This window comes from Crocodylus porosus, unplaced genomic scaffold (assembly GCF_001723895.1).
Source record: "Crocodylus porosus isolate Cpor-Errol unplaced genomic scaffold, CroPor_comp1, whole genome shotgun sequence".
Taxonomy (NCBI): domain Eukaryota; kingdom Metazoa; phylum Chordata; order Crocodylia; family Crocodylidae; genus Crocodylus; species Crocodylus porosus.
In genome coordinates this window covers 193,453,177-193,459,057 of record NW_017728906.1, presented here as the reverse complement: position 1 = coordinate 193,459,057, position 5,881 = coordinate 193,453,177, and positions in this window count along the sequence as shown.

Genomic DNA, 5,881 nt, shown 5'->3' with positions numbered 1-5,881 from the left:
TTATCTTGCTGGGATCCTATGACCCCAGCTGACTTCCTGCCCTTTGGGCAGGGGGCTGGACTCAATGATCTCCCAAGGTCCCTTCCAGCCCTGATGTCTATGAAATCTATGAAATCTATGAACCCCTGCACCTATCTCCTGGAAACTTGGCAGACTTCATGCTCTCAGGAGAGGCTACCACTCCTGCAAGTTTCACCCAAATTAGACAAAAGACAACAAAGTTATAGATATTTCATTGATTTCCCATTATACCCTCTGGCTGAATCTCTGAATCGGCTCCGAAGCTTCGGAGCCAATTTGGCCAAATCGAAGCGAAAAACTGATTTGGAGCTCCAAATCAAATTGCTGGCATCCAAATCGGCTGAATCTGATCCCGAATTGAATAGTTCCCTATTTGCACAGGCCTAGTAGACACTGTATGGTGAAAAAAAGCTCTTTTTTCTTGTGGTCTTGTTACATGGTAACTTTAGGCAGCTTTGGGAGCTCTCAACCCCTGGACTGGCTACACCTTTTAAGTGGCTTAAAACACTCATTATTGGCTTAACATTACACCACTCTAGGAAAGGAATCTCTCTAATCCACGTTATTTTGCTCCTGTTTCATTAACTTGTGGCCACTAGCCACGGCTTTTCTGCCCAAGTTGATGTCTTCCAGCATCCCAGGAGGCACTGGGTGAAAAGAGAACCTGGGGCACAGGGCCTTGCTGTGCGCAGTGTTTGCTGCTTGCTGGGAGCAGAGCAAGCCAGTCTGAGCGGGAGAGGGGGCACTGCCTCCCTACTGTTCACACTGTCTCTGCTCCGGGAGCAAAGCAAGCCAGTCCAAGTGCAGGGAAGGGGGATAGGGCAACACCTCCCTGCCACCACTCACACCAGCTGTGCTGCCAGCTCTGCTCTAGGACAAGAGTCAGTGTAAGCAGCGGCAGGAAGGTGATGCCCCCCCCCCCGACCCCAACTAGCTCACTGTGCTCCTGGAGCAGAGTTGGTGTGAGCAGGGGCAGGGAGATGTTGCCTCCCCCCCACCACCCAGACTGGCTTGCAAGAGCTAGGAGCAAACCCAGTCCAAGGTGGGGGGGTGGGGGATACCAGGGCTGCAGCACTCATCCTGCCTGGCAGGAGCAGACTGTCCTGAGCCTGTTCATCAAGCCTCTAGTGGTAAGTCACAGCTGTGCAGGGGAGGGCAGTAAGAGCAGATTTTTTTGCCATAGCATGTGACTGCTCCACTAGGCCAAACAGCACTAAGCTGATTGACATTTCTTCAGCTTACAGGGTAAGGTCTGACAAGGCCCTTGGACATACCACCTTCCTACAAAGCAGCAGCTAATCTGATAAAATCTTTCTTTTGTTGGCATAGCTCCACCCACACCAGGGGTCCTTCTGGTATAACTAGGTTAGCGACAGGGTGTGATTTCCTCATATACCGGTCACACCAAGAGTGAGGTGCCAGGGAGAGAGTGTAGTACCACTGCTGCCTGTGCTGCCTGTCTTTTCTGGCTAAAGAAGGCGGCTTTTGTCTTCAGAACTCTCAGTACAGCATCTTTCATGAGCACAAGCTTCGCTATAACTGCATAAAATAACCCACCGTGGTGACAGTGTTTCTGTTCCTCTCATTTCAGGTTTCTTTTTATTTCTTTCTCTGCTGGGGATCATATGTGCAAGGTTTTAAAGTAGAAAACTACCAGATGTCATAAGTAGTCCACCTTCCTCCTCTTCCCCCCTGCAGCCTCACCACAACAGTCGCTCTACCATCAGAGCTCTTCATCCAATACTGTCAAGATCAAACTTATTTAAGTAGTCCTATTAATGTTTCTGGCCCTGTTGCTATGGCCTCATCTTGGCTGTTATCGCTTGCTTCTTCTGTACACCTTTCCATCAAAGCCATGTAACATTTATCTGTGAATGAAAAAAAAAAAAACCCATTGTGTTTCACTCAAACCATCGTATCATTAATTCATGGAAAGATTCCTGCCGCTGCTGTTTCTGTGACCCTGCTTGCAGATTTGCTTAGAAGGACCATTTGTAGTCAGCAGATATTATCTTTTCATTCATCTGACCATTTGAAAAGTCAAAAATGACTTAAAAACTCACAACTGCAACGCAGCAAAATGTCTCAGTAGCAAAGACAGCCTTTCATGCTCCAGGAAACTTTTAGCTATAATCTCTACATAAATCTAGTCACTGCAACAACCTTCTATTAGTTCCCTCTTTACTATTGTCCCCCTAGCTGACCAGTTTTTCTCTACTGTTGGTATTTAAAATAATTTCAAAGTGAATCCTCATCACCGTTGGAATTTGAGTGCCCCTCAGCGTCCCAGGCAGCATATCCAGTACCTGCCTGGTGCTTGGCCACATGTCCAATGTTTGCCTTTAAAAAAGCAAGCTGGGGAACTAGAAGCAAGTCAGCTGGGCTTGCAAACAGGTTGAATTACCTGGACAAAACTCTCATGCTGAGCTCCCTAGTGGTATGGCTAGTCTGCTTCCAGTAATCAAGCTATGCTATGGACCTACCCATAGAGTGACAGAGTGCAAAGCCAAAAGCAACCATTAGATAATCAACCTGAACTCCTGTATAACATGGGCCATAGAATTCACCCAGTCCTGCCTGAAGCCCAGTACTGTTTAGCTGAGTTGGTAATTGGAACTAATTAATGCTGACAAATGGCTAACGAGCAAAGTTGCTTTGATGCATCAGGCAATGCATGGTAGCACATAAACTGGACCAGGCCAGAAATGCCCTTCCACACAGGACTGTTTTGCTCTTCCTTCGTTATACAAAAGGATAGTTCTTTAAAAAGTAGGTAGGACTAGTTCAAGTAGGCAGCACGGGAGGAGATACAAAGGGTGCATCACCACAGCATCGAACAGCACAGTGCGGAAAGTTCTGCACATGCTAGCTCTGGGACCGGAAGCAATGAAGCTGCACTGCTGTGTCACTGGACAAGCTAATACTCACTGACTGTGTCTACACATGTGTTTAACTGTGGAGTAGACTAATTAGCTTCAAAATAAAGCTTCACCATCTACACATGTGACAGATTAGGCCACAATAAACTAATTTACACCACAGTAAAACAGTGCTGTCGGGGACACTACTATCTTATCCTGATGTAATTTATGCGATTAAACATATGCATAGATGCTGACTACAGGCATAAATTGTATCTGGTCATCCAGCCAGCTGAGGGCCAGAGTCCTGCCTGCCACCTAGCCACATGGCTCTGCACTTTCAGTACCCTTGTGCCCCAGCCAGCCCCTCCGCCACCTGATAATAGCACCCGAAGCCCAGGGCTTAGTGGCCCTGGTGTAAACTGCTCTGCCCTGGCTCAAATTACTGCTGTCCCAGGTGCATGTGTAGACAGTGTGCCCAGGAATAGTTTACTCTGCTCAGACTGCTCCAGAGTTTATTGTTTTGAATTACTTACACATATAGACGTATCCAGTGTCTCCTCAGAGCTAACTAGCCGGAGTACAGCACTATGCTGCCACAGTTGTACTAGCTCCAATTTAGGAGCTAGCTTGATCACAGCAAGTTTGAGTAGCTCTGTGCAGTACTGGACTATGCCATGTTGGCAAAGCAATGAATCTTTTCTCACTGTCCACCCCCATCCCACACACACAAGGAGCCTCTTTGCACATAGACCACATCTACCAGCTTCTCTCCTGACTCTGACTGAACAAGCCTGGCCATTTGCTCCCACACAAGTGCAGTACAGACCCGCAGTTCAGCTGTTAAGCAGAATCAATGGCAAGGGAGTAACCCAGAACAGTCTGCCCCTGTTCCAACAGTCTCTGTGCACCCAAGTGGGAGTGAGTGGGCAGAGCTTATTTTATCAGTGGCAGACATGGGGTCTGAAGGGAGGCCACTTAGACATGTTCCTAAAGGTACTGGATGCCCTTTGGGCCATTACAAGCACACCTGCACTTCTGAAGTATCCACAGGGAGCCAGAAGAGGCAGACCCTCAGTAATGGAAGCTAACAGGCCAGAGGCCTTGGGCAGCCAGGGCAGAGGGCACAGTTGAAGAATGATATAGTGTCTGCATGGAATTTCTATACCCCGACTTTCTCCAGCTCTTCTATTTCAACCCCCAAAACTCTAGCTTTTACCAGGTGCTTGCAGTTACCTCCAGAGACAATGTTCACTCCAATTCTTGAGAGGCAGCAGAAGTCGTGTGATCTACTTGTCCCATTTGTTATCTTCAACAAGAAGCTGGTGTGAAACAAGCTTCTTTCATGCCCTATGGAGTCCTCCTGAGACTATATACTGGTCTGTACCAGGTAAGCAATGACTTTGAAAGAACTCCATCCCAGCCTGCTCTCTTAGGTTTTATTTTCCTTTCCTTTTTCTTTGTCCTTTCTCATGTCTGTCAACCTGGTTGCCCCAGGTGACTATGTATATGACTGGCCTCAGGTAAGAGGGTGTGAATTTAACTTCTCTATTGTCTTGAGCTCTGACTTCATGACATGGGGGAAGGGGCTTAAGCCCATGTCACTACACTAGGTTACTACATTTTTTGAATTGATTGGCCAGCATCAAATAACACCTGTCCCTGACTGGGTCCAGGTGGTGAGGTCAGCAGGGCTATTTAAGCGGGTCCCTTCAGGAAGAAAAGGGGGAACATTTTAAAATACACACAAAGAAACATGGACTGCCATAGCTCTTTCATTCTCTGGATGCTGAAGTGATTAACTTAACTAGGAACTTAGCTGACTATAATCTAGTCATGTATCAAAAGTCTGACAAGCCACTCAGATTTACTCAAAGTTAGTTTTCTTTCTATATTTTGCTATTGGTATTCCTTCCCTACTCTATCCCTCTTGGATCAATAAATCTATCTGTTTTAGCATGCTTCACTGTGTGTGCTTAAGAGGGAAGGGACCTGCTAAGATGGGCTCAGCTGTTTTACTTTCCTCCCACCTGGGAGGCTGCTGGTGAATGCTCCAGGCTAATAGAAGCAACCCAGAATCCAAAGGTTTACAGCAGGCGTGGGCAAAGTACAGTCTGCAGGCTGGATTTGGCCCACAAGGCCATTCTATCCAGCCCATGGGACCCCTAAAAAATTTAGAAAATTAATATTGATCTGTCCTTGGTTCCTGTCAAAAATGACAAAAACCAGGGGCAATAGGACCCAGGGAAAGTCCGGCAGGCTCCCACAACAGCATGGCCCACCCAGCCTCACCATCCCCTGTCCCAGGGACCGTGTGACCACACTGCGCTGGAACCTCAGGTAAGGGTGCTGGGGGAAGGGGAGGAGAGGACCCCGAGCCAGGAAGGAGCCCAGGGAAAAGAGGCCCAGGGAAAAGTGGCCCCTCCCCCACCCTGTGGCCAGTGCTCCCTGCTGCAGCTGCTCCCAGCCCACACGGGCCTCCCTGAGTAGGCACAGGCAGCCCCATGTGGGCTGCGAGTGGTTGTAGCAAGGAGTGTGAGCCATGGGGCGGGCAAGGGGCCGCTTTTCCCCTGCACTCAGCACTAACGTATAACCTGCCCCCGCTGCCAGCCGTGGACCCTGCACCAGCTCCAGGCTCACCCATCAGGTCTGAGCATGGTTGCAGCAGCTGTGGCCCTTGGGCTTTCCATGCTGGGCAGTGTTTGTTGCTGCTGCCTGCCTGGAGCTCGCAAGCTGGGCAGCCCAGAGGTGGCAGTAGCAAACACTGCCCAGTGCGGAAAGCCGGCACAGGGCCCAGTCTGGCAGTGGTAGCGGGTTACAAGCTGGTGCTGAGCACAGGAAAGCAGCCCCTTGCCTACCCTGTGGCTGGCACCCCACGCTACAGCCACTCACAGCCCACGTGGGGCTGCCTGTGCCTGTTCAGGGCAGCCCCACGTGGGCTGCGAGTTGCTGCAGCAGAGAGCACCAGCCACGGGGCAGGGGAGGAGCCACTTTTCCCC